This window comes from Rhinolophus sinicus, linkage group LG01 (assembly GCF_036562045.2).
Source record: "Rhinolophus sinicus isolate RSC01 linkage group LG01, ASM3656204v1, whole genome shotgun sequence".
Lineage (NCBI taxonomy): Eukaryota > Metazoa > Chordata > Mammalia > Chiroptera > Rhinolophidae > Rhinolophus > Rhinolophus sinicus.
The window spans coordinates 168,434,040-168,454,239 of record NC_133751.1 but is presented as its reverse complement, the minus strand read 5'-3'; the positions used below and the strand labels follow the sequence as shown (position 1 = coordinate 168,454,239).

General features: G+C 37.0%; 1 long non-coding RNA gene across 1 annotated transcript in view; it reads left to right on the top strand.

The window, feature by feature from the left end:
• Nucleotides 1–10,723, top strand: part of LOC141572891 (uncharacterized) — a 53,316-nt gene extending 42,593 nt beyond the window's left edge. Inside the window, exon 3 of the long non-coding RNA XR_012498415.1 lies at nt 10,152–10,723. This is a non-coding gene — a long non-coding RNA (uncharacterized LOC141572891). The remainder of the gene's footprint in view (nt 1–10,151) is intronic.
• The last annotated feature ends 9,477 nt before the right edge of the window (nt 10,724–20,200 follow it).

The following is a 20,200-nucleotide window of genomic DNA, read 5'->3' as shown; positions in this document are numbered from 1 at the left end:
TTTAACAAAAAATAATGTTATTATAGTATATACCTACACATGAACTTAAAATTCAGGTTTTGTTTATTTGTTTTGAAAAATTGGCTTATATTACTTATTCTCATCATTTAATTTATAGTTAATATTGACCCAAGGATAAACGTGACATAATTGGAGGATGTCCTGAAAAAATAATGTTAGGCATTATATCTAATCTCCTAGTGCTCCCCAGGATTTGTTTTCAAGCTTATTTTAATGTACTTAATTTTTTTAAATTTTGCCTTTTTATTTTCTTATGTTTACCTTCAAAAAGGTAAGAAGATGGAGTGTGTATGATAAAGTGAGGGGAATCCAGGTGCTTCAGTAATATAAAGGGCATTAGAGTCCACTAACTTAAAAACAACTTCATAATTTGGGATCAAATAGGATAAAGTTTAAAAGTGCTGACAAGTTATCTAATTATCAGAGTTATGAAACAGCAGGTACCAGAGCAGTTCTAGAGATTCATTTATGTTGACACTTTTAGGACACTGGGGAGAAAGTGTGACTGTCAGTTATTTCATTTTGTTACTTTTGTAAAAGATCTGCTGATTTTATTTTTTGTGCAGCTTCGGAATCATTCCAAGTTTTCCCTGGCTCCAAACATTCCCTTCGCATCATGCAATCACGTCCAACTACACCATTTCCGTTATTTTCTATTTATGTGATTCCCCCCCCCCCACAAGGTATTTCAGGCTTTCTTATCTCATTAATCAGTAAAAACATTCATATACAAACATGAAATAATTTTATTCCTTCATTTACCCAAAACCTGTGTGTTGAACATTCCTCTATTTTCTGAAGCAGGCACTGGGGATGCAAAGTGCAATAAATATGGTCCACAGACAATTAAATGTTCAAGGCGAGAATTTCTGATGATGAGTAAAGTGATAAGGAATTGCAGTAGGAGGCACTCATATCACCTAGGACAGTAGTTCTCAACTTTAGCTGCACATTAGATTCCCCTGGGGAGGTGCTACAAATGCCTATACCCAGGTGGCACCCTAGACCAATTAAGCCAGAATCTTTGGGGGGTGGGGCCCGGGCCTCAGTTTTATTTTTATAGCTTTCCAAGTGATTCTAATGTGTAGCCAAGTTTGAGAACTATAGGTCTGGCTATTTGGAGATGGGGTCGCAGAAGAGTTGAGACTTGAGCTTATTGAGATATATAAAGAAATGTGGGTTGTCACAATAGGAAGAAAGGACATCTTTTGAAGAGGCAAAGGAATATGAAATAACATGACAGATTTGCAAAACTCACAAGCTGTTCAGTATGGCAGAAGGGAAGATGGTGAATGGACTGTTCTAAGGTTTCAGGGAGAGGCAGATAGAGAACTAATCACAAAGGACCTTGACCTAAAGGATAAGGACTTTGACATTATCGTTTCCAATAAAAATGTTTGTCATAGTCAATGACAAACTGGGCATAGGAAAGGGAGAGTGAATTTAGAATGGAGTAGAAGAACAAAGACAGAAGACTAGAAGTGGATGTGATGAGGAAGAAAATAATAAACCAGGATGGGTAGTCTAGCACCCTCTGGAAGGAGCCAGTAGTTCAAATGATCAAACGCAGAGGGGTTTGTTAAGGCAAAGGGGAAGAAAAAGTTTTGATTAATGTAGTTCAGCTTTGATATTTAGTGTTGAAACCAGACTTAGAATTAATGTTTCGAGGCAATTACTACCTCTTGTGGACTTTCATGGTATGGATCAGGGGAATAATGCTTAGGAAAGGGGGTGGAAGGAATCAGGTAAGGTGGTCTGTGTACTCTGTCTGTTGGTTCGAAGAATCAGAACTAAGCTACTTCAGAAAAGGAGAATCAGAGACCTGGGCTGAGCAGCAGGTAGTAGTTTGGTTGCTGCTTAATGCTTACTTCAATCCCCAAGGATTGAAATCCCCACTTTCCACACTTCTCTGCTCCTCCTTATCTTGCCTTCTCCTCTTATTTCTTGCACATAAGTCTGAGTTTGGGGAGGGACCATTCACCTATTTCTAAACCTAACATTATTGCGGAATAAACTCCTAACACAGTGTTGGTTAAACAAGACTTTCTCTGATTCAGGAAGTGGATGTGGCTGAGCCTGGAAGAAACAGGCGAGTGTTACCTAAAGATGGAGGTATATACAGAGATTGATAGTGATAGATTCTCACTAACCCACTTATATTAGGGGATTTCATAAAGAGACCTCTGGCTTGCATTTTCACAAGGGCATCTCTTTTATATGGGATATAGTTTTTAGCTACAATGCAGAGATAATCAATGAGCCATAGAGGATTGTATACAGACCATACCCTCAGGTTGATTTGCATGGAACTAAATGGGGAGAGTTAGTTGATTAGACACAGACAGGTTTTAGTAAATACACTAGCACTCAGAACATTACTTTATTTTTCGGTTTTACCAGCTAGTGTAGGGCCTTCTTGTATCTATAACCATGTACCCTGTTATACCACTTGTTACAATGGGCCCACTCTCTCAGCTCTTATTTGAAACAACACTTCTACCTGTATACTGGTTTCTACCCTGTTAAAAGACTTTGGTTCTACAATTATCCCCTTCTCTTCTTTATTAAAAATTTACTTTTCCCTGCTGGGCCATTGCCAACAACATGTCTGCCGTCTTTAAAATAACCCTCCATGACCTCACATTCCCCTCCAGGTACCACTCTTATTTTTCTTATCCTTGTTATCTGAACCCATTTATTATCTCAATTTTTCTTAGCCCTTTCAAGAGGTGTTACCTATTCACTCTTTCTACTTTTTTACCTCAACTTTCTCCTGAACACACTCCAACAAGATTTTCATTTTCTCCATTCCCATGAATGGTTAAGGTCATTAATGGCTTTCAAACTGTCAAAATCAATGGCCAAATCTCATTTCTTACCTTACCTGACTTTATCAGCATAATTTGGCAACAATTAGTCCTCATGTCTTGAATACTCTCTTTCTTTGACTTAGGGTACTATTTCCTTTTGGTTTTACCCACACCTCACTGATCACACCTTCTCAATCTCCCTTGTTTTTATTTCCTCTTCTTGACTTCTCTATTGTCCCTCATTCTTTCTCTAGTTAGGACCATTCCCCAGGTCGTCTCATCCAGTCCCATGACTTTGATTTCCATCAATACACTGACTCATATTTATATTTCTATGCATTCTTATGAGTTCTAGACTCATTTAGCAAACTGTCTTTTTCAAATTCTCCACTTGGAATTGAAATAGATATCTTATGCCTCAAACAGAAATTCTACATCCAAACCTATTTCTTCTTTCCCTCAACTCAATAGTTGAATTAGAATTCTTGCAATTGACAGGACTTAAGTGATTTTTCTCTTGACTACTTATCCCCTTCTCTTATTAGTAACAACACTTCTATCTGTATACTGGTTTCTACCCTGTTAAAAGATTTTGGTTCTAAAACCTACCCGGTTAAAAGATAGGTCTAAGTCTTTGACCTATACTTTTGCTACTCTTTATCTTTATTCACTATATTAACCATATAGATCTCCTTGCTGTTTCTGAACATGCCAGGCACATGCCCACCTCAGTCAGGGCTTTTGCACTTGCTGCTCCCACTCCCTGGAATGTGTTTATCCCAGATATTTGTGAGACTCACTCCCTTCATTCAGATGTCTGCTCCAATGTCACCTCTTCAGAAAAGCTTTTCTCTTCATCCTGAAAGTAAAAGCTTTCATACATAATTCTGTATTCCATTCCTGTTTTTAATTTGAAGAACGTATCACTGCCTGACACTGTATTATTTGTCTATTTACTCTTCGCCTGTCTTACTGACCAGAAGAAAAGCTCAAATTGGGCAGGGATTTTTGTCTGAATTGTTTCTGGCTTTATCATCAGCATCTAGAATAGTGTCTACTACATAGAAAGTAGCTTAGTAAATATTTGTTAACTGACTGATCAAATCAATGAACCAGCTGTTAATGAAATTAGATTCTCCTGAGGTAAAAATGAATCATTTTGTCAGAATGATCTGATATAGTTTCTTGATTATTAGAAAACTTTTAAACTATGATATGAGAAAGTCATTATTTTTAGACTTGCACCTAGAATTGTATTTGATGTGCCCTCTTAAATAAATTTCTAAGCAATGTGGAAAATTGTTCTTTATCTTGTTCTAATAATTAATCTGGTGATTAAAATCAAATCGGAAACATGAATTTCCTTTTGTTTTCTCAGAGTTTGACTTCGTAATAGACCCAATGGTTTTTCTCCTCCTCCTTCCTTTTCCATCATCATAATGATACATAAAATACAAAGTAGAGGATAGGAGCAATTTGTTAGACTCTAATGACGCAGTCTGTGTTCTACATCAATCGATAGGTTTTAAATGGAACACAAGATGAGCTGTATTCCTCCAAAACTGACTAATACATTGAGCTAATCTGAGAAAAATGATTTGGCACACACTGTAAAGGTTAGCTGACAAAGCAGATGGTGGAAACCTTTTTTTCATATTAAGATGTCACTTTTAAAATTAATGCTATACATAATAAAATTCTGAGTTTGGGGGCTTATCTTTTTCATGAAAATCTGTAACCTAAGCCATTTATTTCTACAACTGTAAACATAAATGGCGTGGCACATAATATGTTAATAATCAGTAATGGCCTTTTGAGCAAATGCTCATGCATCAATAGCCTTTGAGAAATGTGTTAATTCTGTGTGTTCCCTGAAAAGTAGAAAGGTGAGAAGGAGAACTAAAAGCATGAAAGTAAGCAAAAGTTAGAAAGTAATAAATATATTTACAATAGGAAAACAATGACTTGTTATGTTGTATTTACATTTCTATAGTTTGTATTTTCAGATTTATAAGGGTAAAATTTAATTTCCAAATTAAAAAGCAGATACTGAGTAATGTAATATAAAATTGATTTCATTCATCAGCTTAACTGGGAAGCATTAGAGCTGCCACATTGATGTATAGCATCTAATCAAAAGAAAAGCACCCGATTGCTGGTTTCAATGGCTCATATGATAATAAATCCTCCATCCATGCTAGAATTCTTTGATGTTCCTAAGCAACAGTAGGACTCCAGTGACTTCATTACGACCATGTTAATGTGTTTTCTTTTTTTTATTTTTTCTCAAGGGTAGTTTGAGAAGCAAACTATAACTATTACGAATACTGGAATTACAGGAAAAAAATCCCAAGTATCATATTATTTTGATATTATAAATAGTTCTATGTATAACAACAAAGTAGATGAGGTTTACAATAATATCTGGGGCTTAGGGGCTCTTTTGGTAAAGTAATTCATGAGCTTTCTAAACTCAGGCTGGGGACATATTTGTAATTTACTTCACTTCTTGTAATTCATTTCAGGCTGGAAAGACTCTCAGGTTACACTTGCAAGTAATAACTTGTGATATGTTTGTGATGATGGTGATGACTCTATATATTAAAATTGCAACTCTCATGATATTTACACTGGATCTGGCACTGATAACTACCTAGGGAATGGTTACTGCCTGCTTATAAAAACAATTCCTATGATTTAACAGTTGATATCCATTTCAAAAATCCAATCTTAAAACATCAATACCTGTGCAAAGCTCCTTATTTTCTAGTGATAAAACCCACAAATAGTAAAATATAATTTAGTTTAAATACCAACCAAGTAACGAGAGAATTTAGAAACATCAGAACTCCTACATTCATGTGAGCATTATCATCTTCAACGGTGTTGTATTAGTAGTTTGGATACTTATTTGAACAGTGTATTAGGATTCTCCAGAGTAAAAGAACCAATAGGATATATATATATTTATTAATTATATATGTATATACATGTATGATTTATTATAAAGAATTGGCTCAGGCGCCTGTGAAGGCTGAGAAGTCTCAAGATTTGCAGTTGGCAAGCTGGACACCAGGAAAGCTGATGTGTAGTTCCAGTCTGAGTCTGAAGGCTTGAAAACCCAAATTATTAATATTTTCTTGTTATGGTTTTAGGTAACCACAGAGGCAAGAAGTGACTGATTATACAATGATTAAATAATATTTGTCAACAATTTTTGTATAATTATTTTCAGTGTGTATATTTCCAGTTATTGATATTTAAAATGAGCATACAATAACAGTTATGCATTTGTTTCTAGATAAAATGGCCAATTTCTAGACTGTAATAATGAAAAGTTATTTAAGAAAAATTTAATAATAGATAGCTAGGAAAATTGTGGAATCAAGTTTAAGTTAGAATGCATTTCTCTAATCTTCCAATTCTATTTCTTTCTTTTCTCCCTTACCCACTATAAATGATAGTTTTTAATAAATAAATATTTTAGTGATATTTGCTAACCCTTGGTAGCTTTAGTTTATATGACCCTGAGCTTGCTCATGGGAGAAGTATTATATCTTACAGTGCCTGTCTGGAAGGGGCCAGAGTTCTCTACTGTACATCAGACTTGTTCTGTGAGCTGTCCTAGAGCTTCGAGCCCTTGAAGAATCTATGTCTTTTCCTTGAACATATTAACCAGCATGGCTATTCGCTAAACAGCAGGAGAAGCATTCTACTTTTTAAATGTAAAATGTCAAAAGAAATTAAGAGACATAAGAGGGAAAAAATGACAAAGGTACCTAGAATTAGTTAGTAGTACCAGTAGTTTTCTTCATGACCCTGGAGGTCTTAATATGTAGTATGGCAATACTATATATGTCAATACATCTATATTTGTTAATTGGTTGAAAATAATTTTATAGTTCAAATTGAAGGTAAATAAGGAAAGAACTTAGAGATATAAATGAAATCTGAAAAAAAGGGTAGAGTGAAAGTTCTAGAGAATGATTACTAATTAAAATACTTAAGGAACGCTACACTACTCTACTAATTTGCGTATATGCATATATATGTGTGTGTATGTTTGGGGGTGTATAACTTTATACGCTTGTATGAAAGTGCTTTTACTCTTCTCTGCTTAATTTTAAAATGTTATTATGTTCACACAAAGGTGATAAATAATAAAAGCACATTTTTATTTTAATGATTAATCAATTTTTTGTTACTACAGTAACAGTTAGGACCTGATCCTCTAAGTATGGTTTGTGGCTCAGCCCCATGACCATCACCTGGGAACTTGAAAACAATGTAAAATCTCAAGCTTCACCCAAGACCTACCGAATTCGAGCCTTTCTCTTAAGATCTCCTTAACAAGACCCTCATATGGGCTATATGTATGTTCAAGTTTGACAAGTGCTCTTTAGGACATTTAACCTGGCAATGCTGAGGAGGATGGTGAGGAGACACATTGGGGAGCGTTAGCAACAGTCCAGGGGAGTGATACTGGAGGCCTGAATAGCATAGTGACAGTGTGAAAAAGGACTGGTGAGAGTTACAAGTTTCTGGGGAGATGCAAAAAATAATTCTCATGTCTAAGGGCTACTTTCAAATATGCTTTTACAGTAGATCTGAGGTGAAGCCTAGGTATGAGCATTTTTTAAAAGCTCCCCTGATAATTCTAAAGTGCAACCAAGGTTGAGAACCACTATTCTATGAATTGCAAGCTTTAAAATAAGCTATATGAGGCCTGACAACTAAGTTTGCAAACTTATTTCAACGATGTTGCTAACCTTTTTTGATATCAGAGGGATTATTTATTATGAATTTGTACCAACTGGACAAACAGTTAACCAAGTTTACTATTTGGAAGTGCTGAAAAGGCTGCGTGAAAAAGTTACACGACCTGAACTTTTCACCAACAATTCATGGCTCTCGCATCACGACAACGCACCAGCTCACATGGCACTGTCTGTGAGGGAGTTTTTAGCCAGTAAACAAGTAACTGTATTGGAACACCCTCCCTACTCACTTGATCTGGCCTCCAATGACTTCTTTCTTTGCCTGAAGATAAAGAAAATATTGAAAGGAAGACATTTTGATGACATTCAGGACAATAAGGTTAATAAGATGACAGCTCTAATAGCCATTCCAGAAAGAGTTCCAAAATTACTTTGAAGGGTGGACTAGGCACTGATGTCAGAGCATAGCTTCCCAAGGGGAGTACTTCAAAGGTGACCATGGTGATATTTAACAATAAGGTATCTAGCACTTTTTCTAGATGAGTTCACAAACTTAATTGTCAGACCTCGTGTATCTAATATTTGTAAAGCAGAGTAAAAGTAAGGATGTGACATAGTAGTAACACAAAAGTGAATTAGCTTCTTACTTATATAAAACCTACTATTTATTTACAAACTTTGACTTAGATTTTATTATTTTAAAACAATTTGTTTTTACTCACTTAGATCTTAAAATATCAAATACAGTTTGTCTTTAGATTTTCATTGTATGGAATTTTTGTTCATGCTTTCAACCTGTCATGCCTGAAATCAACTTTCTTAAATATATTGCCTGATTAAAAAAAATCTAATCACAGATAATAAATTGTTGCCTTTTGGGAATCATAAGGCACAAATATTATGTATCTAATTTTGCAATTCAAACTTCTTGTTAAGAGACAAACATTTCATCAAAAAGTGAATAGAATGTAAGAAATATACTCAGGCAACTGATTAGTGTAGTGTCAAATAATTTCAATACAAAAGTATTTTCTTGCTCTTTTTGTCATAAATTTATTATGAATTATCAATGTTTCTCGATATTAATATTGGGGCTTAGTATTATTATCTTCTTTAAATATTCTGCTGCACATTTCTCAAACCCAATTAGTGTATACCAGCAAGCATTTTGGCTGGCATTACTCAGGATTTGTTTGTTGGCTACACATTCAGAATTTGTTGGCTATTATTTTCACAGGGCATAATTGTTCACAAAGGATATTAACGATATCAAGTAGTTTTCGAGCTCTAGAGCTTCAACCAATTCCTTTCTCTTGTTCTCAAACTCATGCTTCTTATTTATTTTGTTGTTCACAGAATAAAAAAGAGCCATTTTTTTTCCTTTGAGCACATACCATTTGTAATACACAGTGCCAGAAGCTTTACGTACAAACTATTTCTTATAATAAATTTACCAGGTTGCATTAAACTCAGGTCTGTCTGATTTCAAGCCCATGCATTTTTGACTAAATGTGTTATCTTTCCTTGTTAAATGTCACAGAGCTCAAGACAGTTGATATTTAACAATATTTAGCAGAAAAATCCCTTTGCTCTTACAAAGCATCTTTTTTGCAGTTGCCAAAGTAGTAGTATTGTAAAATCCCTTGTATTACTTTATACTTTGGGTTAAAATCCTCTAGTCTCTCATTTCCTTCTTGGTGTAAAGTCAGGAGCCTTACTGTCAGATTCCTGCCCACATTTGCACATTCTTCTTCTGTACACCCACACCTACTTTGGGCCCTGTCAAACAAATCTACTTTAGTTCTCTGAATCTGCCTGACTTCTCTTGTTCCCCTGTACATGTTGCACCATACTGTAACAGATGTTCTTAATGTCCCTTCCCATATTGCTACATGCCCAGCTTTGAGCTACTTGCACCTGAGGTAGGGAGTTTCTGGAACACTGACTACTCTGCATCGTAAGCATCTGCATCTCTCTGTTCACTGTCTGAGGGATTTCTCTGGCACCACCGAAGTTTGCCATGCACAGTGGCAACCCGGATGGGTGGGGAGAGAGCTTTGGCCAATAAGGGACAGAAATTAGTGGACAAAATGCTTCTGCTTTTCCATCTTCTACTGGGATGATTGTGAAGCATGTTTCACATGGTTCTCAGAGCGCCCACAGGGGGTTTCAGCCTCAGTGCCCATAGTGGTAACCTGTTCTTTAACACATCTATTATATTGGCCTTTCTCCTTTCTCTGTCTTACATATGCTTCCTGGAATCACCTTGAAATAAACAGCACCCAAGGTCTTGTGTCTGGGTCACCTGTTGTGGAAACCCAAACAAAGACACACTTCTAATATAGCTCATTTCATATTGCTTTAAATCTTTGTCCTTGTCTATGTCTTATACCCGATAATAAGAACCTGAGACAGTACTGGTAGGCAGAATTCTAAGATGGCTCCCAAGATTCCTGCCTCCTGGTGTACATGCTTTGAATAATCCCCCTCATCCTGAGTGTGGGCAGGACCTATGAATACGAGGAGATAGTCACTCCTTTAATTATGTTATATTATATGGCAAGATGATGATTATGTTACATTGTACACAACTCTTCCTTAGTGTACTGAAGTCAGAGATACCCCTGCTGGATCTTGAAGAAGCAAGCCACCATGAATTCTACAGATACAAGGAAATGCATTTTGCCAACAGTCAAGTGACTTTGGAAGGGGACCCTGAACCTCAGATGAGACTCCATACATGGCTATCACCTTGAGTGCAACCTTGTGAGATCTGATTTCCCAGTTAAGCCATACCTTGACTCCTGACTCATGGAAATCGTGAGATAATAAATGTATGTTGTTTTAAGCCATCAAGTTTGTGATAACTTGTTGCATAGCGTAGAAAACCATTATAGACATGTATATATTCTTTTTAAATTATTATGAAATATTTCATCGTACAAAAAATATTGGAGACTAATGTAACTAGTATCCCACGTGCAGTATAAAGCTTGAACAAATATCAACATTTCCCAATATTTCAAGTATTTTTTTCCAAGAGTAAAATACTACAAATAATGTTGAAGTCTCCTTTGTAGAATTTCCTAATTCTGATTCTATCGCTTTCTCCTGAGAAGCAACACAGTATTCTGAAAATAATGTTCAGCATTCCCGTGCTTTTTTAAAACTTTATTTCACTACCTGTAAAAATAACATGTACTTTGTTTGATCTCTCCTTCTCTAAAAGAAGTGAATTAAAACTCTTTCATTAGATTTTTACTGTTGGTTTTCCTTTGTAATATTGTCTAATTTTACTTCATGGATAAGCTAACAAATATTTTGTTCGTTGCTATGAGAGAAATATTTGAACAAGGATGTGCTCCATCACACTTTGTAGTTGGGTTATGCCGTGTGGCAAATACTGCCAACTGCCTGTTAGTGGAAGTCAAGTGTGTTAATACTGTGCTGAAGTACTGAAGAAACCCTGCAGAACACTAAGCTCATCTGTTTCTTGCCTTGGCAACCAAGGGAGCTGCTTGTCATGATGATTGAGGCACAGGATGGAAACAGCCTAGATTTCTGAGTCACCACATGGATAACTGCTGATCTGCAGTCTTACGAGATTTGCATAGGACTTTGTGTGAGTGAGAAATAAGCCTTTACAGTATAAAACCAGTAGAAGTTATTATTGTAGTATAGCCTAAACTACTCTGCCTGATACAGAAGCATACGAGTTCCCATTGTTTTATACTCATGTTATTGTGTTCCTTTTGTAATGTAACCTTATTAAACCCTTTGTTTTATATTCTACTTTACATGATATTGATATTGCTATACCAGTTTACTTTTAATTAGTATGTTCCTCTGTACTTTTGATCATCCCACTATCTTCAAACCTTTGTTTTATTTAAGGCATATCTCTGGTAAGTAGGCAATAGCTGGGCATGTTTTAAAAATCAGATCTAATAGTTCTCTTTTTTTAGGTGATTTAATTCATTTACATTACTGGGATTACAAATAGGTTTAGACTTATTTCTATGATTTTATTTTGTGAAATCTTTTAGTTTCAATTTTTTAAAAAAGAACTACAATTAGTTATTTATTATTGTAATCAGTAGCTCATACAATTAGTTAGCATATTTTTTTAAAATCGTTTTCTGTATTCAGTGCTGTTTTTATTCAAGACCCTTTTTCAAGAAGCTTTTCCCTCTGGGTTCACCATTCATCTTTAGGATATATATATCCTAAACTATATATATATATATATATATATGTAACATATATATGTAACATATATATGTAACATATATATGTAACATATATATGTAACATATATACATGTAGCACATATATATATGTAACTCATAAAGATGAATGGTGAACCCAGAGGGAAAAGCTTCTTGAATGTGTGTATATATATCTATATGCACATTACATATATATATATATATATATATATATATATATATATATATACACACACACACACACATATATATATATATATAATTTGGTCTGTAGATAGTAAGCTCCATTAGACCCTTTTATGTCTGAAAATTTCTTTATTTTGTTTTACCTTTGAATGATAACTAGCTAGGTATAGATTCAGTTATTTTTACTCAGCAGTTTGCTGATATTATATCACTAATTTCTGATGTCTATTATTGCTGATGACAAGTTTGCTTTTAGTTGAATAGCCATTCTTTTATAGATAATTTGTCTTTTCTTTATGGCTTCTTCCAAGAGTTTTCTTTATCAAACGTTCCAAAATTATGCTGCAATATGTCTAGGAATTTTTTTTAAACTAATGTTTGAATTTAGCTTTTGGTCTGGTTTTTAATTCTTGAAAATTCTTTTCTCCCCTCAGCTTTATTGTGGAATAATTGACAAATAAAATTATAAGATATTTAAAGTGTACATTGTGATGATTTGTTATATGTATATCTTGTGAAAGGATTTCCCCTAGAGTTAAGTAACACATTCATCACCTCCTGTATTTACTGTTTTGTGTTTTGTTTTGTTTTTGTGAGAACATTCAATTTCTATTATTAGGTTGATGCAAAACTAATTGCAGTTTTTGCAATTATTTTTAACCTTTTAAACCACAATTACGTTTGCACCAACCTAATACAAACATCCTACATTAATATGGCACATTTGTTATAATTAATAATCTAATATCAATACATTAATATAAACTACAGTTCATACTTTATTCATATTTCCTTAGGTTTTACCTAATGCTCTTATTCTGTTTCAGAATCCTACCTAGAATGACACATTAAATTTAGTCATTATGTCTCCTTAGGCTACCTTTGGCTGTGACAATTTTTTAAACTTTCCTTGATTTTGATAACCTTGGCAATCTTGTGGGGTATTGTTCAGATACTTTGTATAATGTCTCTCAATTGGCATTTGTTTGATGTTTTTCCCATGATTGGACCGGGCTTACATGTTTTGGGGAACAAGACCACAGGGATAAAGTGCCATTTTCATCACATATCAAGAGGATATACTGTCAACATGATTATCACCTTAGCTGTTGACCTTAATGACTTGGCTGAGGCAGTGTTTGTCGGGTTTCTGAAGTTACTCTTCCCTCCCACCCCCATTCTGTACTGTATTCTTTGAAAAGAAGTCACTGGGGGTAGCCAACATTTAGAGTGAGGAGTTTTGCTCTGTCTCCTTGATGGTAGAGTATCTACATAAATTATTTGGAATAAGTCTTTATGAGTGGTTAGTGTCTTTTTATTTATTTATTTATTCATTCATTCATTCATTCATTCATTAAATAGATGAATGGACTCGTAATATTCATTTTAGACTTTGGGTGATAATCCAATATTACTTCATTTATTTTATTACTCCAGTTGTTCCCATGCCCTGCACTCATTTTTATCTCAGAAATGATGAATTGAGGCATGAGTTAGGTCTCCTTCCTTGCCTTGGCTTCCAGAAATCTTAGAGCTATCTGTGACCTTGCCAAAATTGCTTAGAAATTGATGCATCTACACGCTCTACATCTTTTCTTTTAAAGATTTTGTTGGGGAAGGGGAACAGGAATTTACTGGGAACAGAGTGTACTTCTAGGACTTTTTTTCCAAGTCAAGTTGTTGTCCTTTCAGTCTTAGTTGTGGAGGGCGCAGCTCAGCTCCAGGTCCAGTTGCCGTTGCTAGTTGCAGGGGGCGCAGCCCACCATCCCTTCTGGGAGTCGAACCGGCAACCTTGTGATTGAGAGGATGCGCTCCAACAAACTGAGCCATCCGGGAGCTCAGTGGCAGCTCAGCTCAAGATGCCGTGTTCAATCTTAGTTGCAGGGGGCGGAGCCCACCATCCCTTGCGGGACTCGAGGAATTGAACTGGCAACCTTGTGGTTGAGAGCCCACTGGCCCATGTGGGAATCCAATCGGCAGCCTTCGGAATTAGGAGTATGGAGCTCTATCTAACTGGCTGAGCCACCGGGCCGGCCCTCTCTTTCTTTCTTTCTTTCTTTCTTTCTTTCTTTCTTTCTTTCTTTCTTTCTTTCTTTCTTTCTTTCAAACCACTTTATTGAGGTATTTTTTGACGTACAAAAAGCTATACATATTTAATGTATACAACTTGGATTTCGAGATAAGCATATACCTGTTAAACCACCACCACAATAAACTTATCCATCTTCCAAATGTTTCCTCCCATCCCCTTTATCTTATTTTAAAAAAATATTTATTTTCTTTTGTGGTAAGAGCACTTAACATAAGATATACTCTCAGCAAAATTTTAAGTATACAGTTTAATATTGTTAAGGGTAGGTCCTTTGTTGCATGGTAGATTTCCAGAATTTATTCATTTTGCATAACTGAAACTTTATATCCTTTGACTGACACTTCCCCATTTCTCCCCTCGCTCAGCCCCTGGTAACCACTATTCTGCTCTCTGCTTCTATGAGTTTGATAATTTTGGATTCCTCAGACATATGGATGGGATCATGCAGTATTTGTTATTCTGTGTCTGGCTTATTTTACTTACACAGGGTATGTCCTCCAGGTTCATCCATGTTGTTGCAGATGGCAGGATTTCCTTCTCTTAATGGCTGAATAAAATTACATTGTATGTATATATACTACATTTTATTTATTCACCTGTTGATGGACACTTAGATTGTTTCCATGGCTTGACTATTGTAAATAATGCTTCAATGAACATAGATATGCAGATATCTCTTTAATGTCATCTCCTTCAGATATATACTCAAAAGTGGGATTGCTAGATTATATGGTGATTCTATTTTTAATTTTTGAGGAATCTTATAGATCTCCATTTCTTTAGGGTCAGTTATTGGGGCTTTGTTTTCTTTAGTGCTGTCATGTTTACCTGATTCTTTGTGATCCTGGTATTTGTGCATTTGAGTAAGCAGTCTCTTCTTCCTGACTTTGTAGGTTCGGTTTGGCCAGAAAAGACCTTTACCAGTCAGCTCAGTTTGGTGTACTGGACAAGTCAGCTGGTACTATCTGGGGCAGGTGGGGCTGCTACCTGGATCTTTTGATGGGTGAGGACTGTTGTCTGAGGTGGGGGACAGTGGCTACCACTGGCTGGGCTCTGAGGCTGGGTGGGTCTGCTGGCTGGGCTCTGCATTTATGTGGAGCTGCTGGGTGGGCTCCCTGGTCAGGTGGGGCTGCTGGCTGTGCTAGGTTGTAAATTGAGGCTACTAGTTAGGCTCTGAAATTACCTCTGGTCGGGGCGGGGTCACAGGCTAGGCTCCTTAGCAAGGCGGTACCACTGGTTGGATCTCACAATAGGGCAGGGCAGTGAGCTGTGCTCCATCCTCACTACTGGTTGGATGGGGGCCTCAGGCTCTACTCCCTGATTGGATGGTGGCCATGCCCCACTCCCTGATTGGATGGTGGCTATAACCGGGTTCAGGTGGAACCACTGGCCTAGTTTCGCAGTTTAATGGGACTCAGGCTGTGCGCGGAGATCAGATGGGGATTCTGACTGTGTGCGGGAGTTGTACAGCGCCACAGGCTGGGCTTCTCAGGTAGGTTAGCCATTGGCTGTGCTCCACTGATGGGCGAGGTCTCTGCCCAGGCTCGCCGGTCAAGTGGGGCCTCCAGCTGTATCCTGCAGTTGGATGGGGCTAGAGACTGTATTCTGTGGCCAGTCACGGTGGCTGTCCTAGCTTTATTGTGGGGTGTGGCACCCGCCATATTCTGCAATTGTGTGGAGTCCTTGTCTGGGCAAAGCCACAGGCTGCGTTCAGCAAGCAGGCAAGGCCCAGTGCTGGGCACTGCTGTTGGGTGCAGTTGTAGGCTGGGCTCTGAGGATGCTCAGGGTCACTGTTCTGGTCCCTCGGTTAAGTGTGCTCATCAGATGGGCATGACTTAGGCTTGGCTCCCCGCCATAGTGGAATTTCTTAGGGTCAGCAATACTTGAACAGCTTAGGGGGGTGATTCTTGCTAAGGGTCTTTTCAGGAGGCTGCACTCAAGATGGCAGCAGGGGCCGCAGTCCCTGAAGGCTTGGCTGGGGTTGTGGATCTGCGGTAAAGAAGGCTCGCTCATATGGTTGTTATCAGAAGGCCTTAGTTCCTCACTGCATGCGTGGCCTTTCCACAGGGCTTCTCAGAACATGGTAGCAGACGTCCCCTAGAGCAAATGACAGAGAAGTGATGAAAGATTTTAAAAGACATTTTTTCTGTGTTTTTTTTTTTTTTTTCTTACGTGTTTTCTCTCTTTATGAAGAGTGGTTTGCAAGTGCTCCTCCCTGGCTCCTCCATCCCAAAGGAAGGACCAGGTTTATATTAATTAGCAGGTTGGAATTCTTTTTGTTGTTGTTTTGTTATATTGAGGATATTGCAGATGAGTTACCCAGCCTCTGTCTGGCTTGACTTACTGGTAGTCAACAGGCTATCCTCATCCTCTTCCTCCTACCGTATTATCAGTGTCACATAAGCGATATGTTCAGCCCGTGGTTGGAAGCAGCTTTCTTCAGCTTCATTTTATGAATAAGAGCCTCATCTATGTCTCTGTTTTCGATCAGCAATTTTAGCTATATTATTCCACTTATGAATTAGTCATTTTCTTTGTTTGGAAAACACCTTTTCAGAATTTCTCATGACTTTTTGCTTCACCTCTTTTGAGAAGGCTTTCTTGACCCACCCATTTAAGGTAAAACACTACTCCTGTTCTCTGTCTCCCACCAAACTGTGAATTCCATGGGACAGGGACTTTGCTAAGCTTTGTATACAGCTCTATTGCCCAATGCAATGCAAGAAACTGATATGTTATGTGTACTCAATAAACACTTTTTAAAATAAATGGATGAATTAATGAAACTATGGCATTATATGTAGTAAGGTTGTATGTGCTTGGAAAGGCAGAAAGGAAGAAGGAAGGAAGTTAATATTGGTTGACAAACTGTTATGTGCCATGCAGTATACTGGGTAACTTGAATACATTATCCTATTTAATCTTCATATACCTATGAGGACAAGATCAAAGTCATACTGCTAATTAGTGACAGAGACAGATTTCAAGGTTTGAGTACAGTGAATTTATTATCAAATAACTTTAAGTACACAAGGATCAGTGATTAAGTAAGGAAACAATAAATTCTTTTGTGTTGTAAATAATATGGACTATAATTACAAGCTGTAAACATCTATTTTTCAGTTTTCAGTGTTCAACTACCAATAGATAGAATCTTGGAAATGTAGATGGCATGTGGAGCCCTTGCTGGGACAACTTTTTGCCCTCAGTTTATTTTTTTCCCCCCAGAGAACTGATCCTAGGAACCGCAAATAGCCATTCAGGGCTGAAAATTTCTTTTGATTAAATGAATTCCTGCTGCCTTGAATTTACCTTCTTTGTAATAAACAAAGAAATGGATTAGCTATCCCACCTTCTAAATAGCCATCAAAAGTCCCAGTAGGATTCCCATTATTCTCTGAACGTTAAGACTTTAAAAGTGTAAATGTTTAAGTGTTTAGGGTTGTTAGTAATATACTTTCTTGGAAGATATATCAAAATGAAGTTGTCAGAGGTCTCTAAAAATCACTGGTGAGAAAATAATCCTCCAAAGCTGTCAGGGCCTAAGGGGACTTTTATTCAGCCTAGGGAGTTATCTTGTTGACAGGAGCTTACTAAACATTGAATAGAAGAAAACCCGTTTATAAGAAATGGGCCAGGTGGTGTATCAAATCAGTGGTTAATCTAAGCCTGGTGGAGAAGCACATTCATTGTGTTAGCTCAGTAGAATGCTCATGGGCCATATATTTTCTTTCTCATTTGTTCCAATCACAGACCAATTCAGTTCTGTGGACTGTGTATTGAAGAGTCTGTCCATGAATGTATTAAGAGAAATTGAGAAATAGTGTGCAGAAAATTTAGATTATATAATCAATTTAGGAAAATACTTAAATATAGCAAATTGTAATCAAGCCTTCTGTACTGCTCTAGGAATGTGAATATAGATTAGTTTTCTTTATGAAAATTGTGAAAACCTCAACTATATTATTTTCAGCAATCTGAGAGAGTAATTATTGAATTTGAAATTTAAAAAAATGTATAAGAAACTGAGAATATGGTAATTATTTAAATCTAAAATAATAATTGGATCTTTTGGAAAGGCAATACAAATCTTATTCGAGCATTATTCCACTAAAGAACAGCTCTATGTGGAGAAACTGTGGCCTGGAGTGAGAAGAGCACAAGTACAAGACTGAGGAGCCCTGGGTTCCAGCCCTGGTTTTCTCAAACTGTCATGATTTGATCTGAGTTAAGTAATTTTATTTTTCAGGATTCAATCTCCTTGTCTGTGAATGGGGATTTACACCAGATTTAGAGTTCAAAATTTTTTTTTGGCGGGGGGAGGGGAACAGGACTTTATTGCGGAACAGTGTGTACTTCCAGGCCTTTTTTTTTTTTTTCCAAGTCAAGTTGTTGTCCTTTCAATCTTAGCTGTGGAGGGTGCTGTTCAGCTTCAAGTTGTTGTCCTTTCAGTCTTAGCTGTGGAGGGTGCAGCTCAGCTCCAGATCCAGTGGCCGTTTTCTAGTTGCAGGGGGCGCTGCCCACCATCCCTTGCGGGGCTCAAGTAGTTGAACTGGCAACCTTGTGGTTGAGAGCCCACTGGCCCATGTGGGAATCGAACCAGCAGCCTTCGGAGTTAGGAGCATGGGGCTCTCACCGCCTGAGCCACTGGGCCGGCCCCGAGTTCAAGTTTTTTTAAGTTTCAGATCTTTCTTCAAAATATTTATTAAAGCATTATGTCTAAGCCTAAAATAGAAAACAAATTTAAAAAAATGGGCTGCTTTGGTTGCGGTTGGGGCAGAGTGCTAACTGAGCACTTACATTTTCCCAGTCCTAACTCACACTCCCACGTCTATGAGGGGTTTGCACCTAAGACAATGGAAATGTTTTATTTTTGGTAGATAGTTTGTAAAGTTCTTTCCCGCTCTAATGCTTTTGAGATTATGTCCTTTTAAATAATACCAGACACTCTTTGGACCATATTTCCATTTTGAATTATGTAAAATGAGTCCTTCATTCAACAGGTATTTATTGAGCTGCTACTTTATACCATGTGTTGTTTAGGTGTTAGACATAGAGAAGTGAATGAACAAACAAGCAAACAAACAATTTTTTTTTTCAATCATGGAGCTTACACTTAGGAATGACACAATAGAAAAATAAACAAATAAGTACATCATATACCAGATAATAAGTACCATAAAGAAAGATAAACACATGATGGGGCTAGGGCTTCTGGGATGGGTGGCTGTATTATTATTTCATATAGGGTGGTCAGGAAAGTCCTCACTGAAGACAGAACACAGAATTCAGACACTCTGAGATAGAGGCCTGCTTGGCATGTCCATAAACAAGCAAAAAGGCCAATGTGGTTTGGTTTGACTGGGCACAGGGAAGGATGATAAGAGATAAAGTGATGGAGGTCTTTGGGAGGGGGAGAATTGAGAGATGATACAGATCAGGTAAGACTTCTAGGCCATTGTAAGGGCTTTAGGTTTTATTCTAAATGAAGTGGGAAGTCATGGGAGAGTTTTGAGCAGAGAAGTAATATTATATAACTTGCGTTATAAAACAGATTGCCCTGGCTATTGGGTAGAGATAACTTTTAATAGGGCAAGTGTGGAAGAAGAGGGGTCATCAGTTCAGAGGTTAATAGAGCAACCGGGGTGAGACGTATGATGGCTTGGACTAAGGTTGTATGTAGTGCAATGGTGAAAAATTCTTGGTTTCTGGATATATTGAAAAAAAGCCAAGAGGACATATTGATGAATTGGATGTGTGGTATGTGAAAAAGAAAAGAATCAAAGATGATTCCAACTTTTTCAGCTGAGCAATTGGAATAATGGAGTTGCCACTTAGTGAGATGGGAAATCCTGCAGAGGACACATTTGGAAGTAAGAGCTATGCTTTGGGTGTATGCTTATTAGACATTCCAGTGAATGTTGAATAAATAGTTATATCTCTCTTTCTCTCTCTCTCTCTACACACACACACATACACAGTGCCAAAAAAAAAAGTATACATATTTTAAGAAAGGAAAAAACTGTATTAAAATTACACTGATGGTAACCACTTTGAGCACCTCTTGTAATTGCAGAAGTCAAACGTGACTTGTATTCATCTTTTGTTATTGCTATATATATTGAGTGTTACAATTTTTATAGT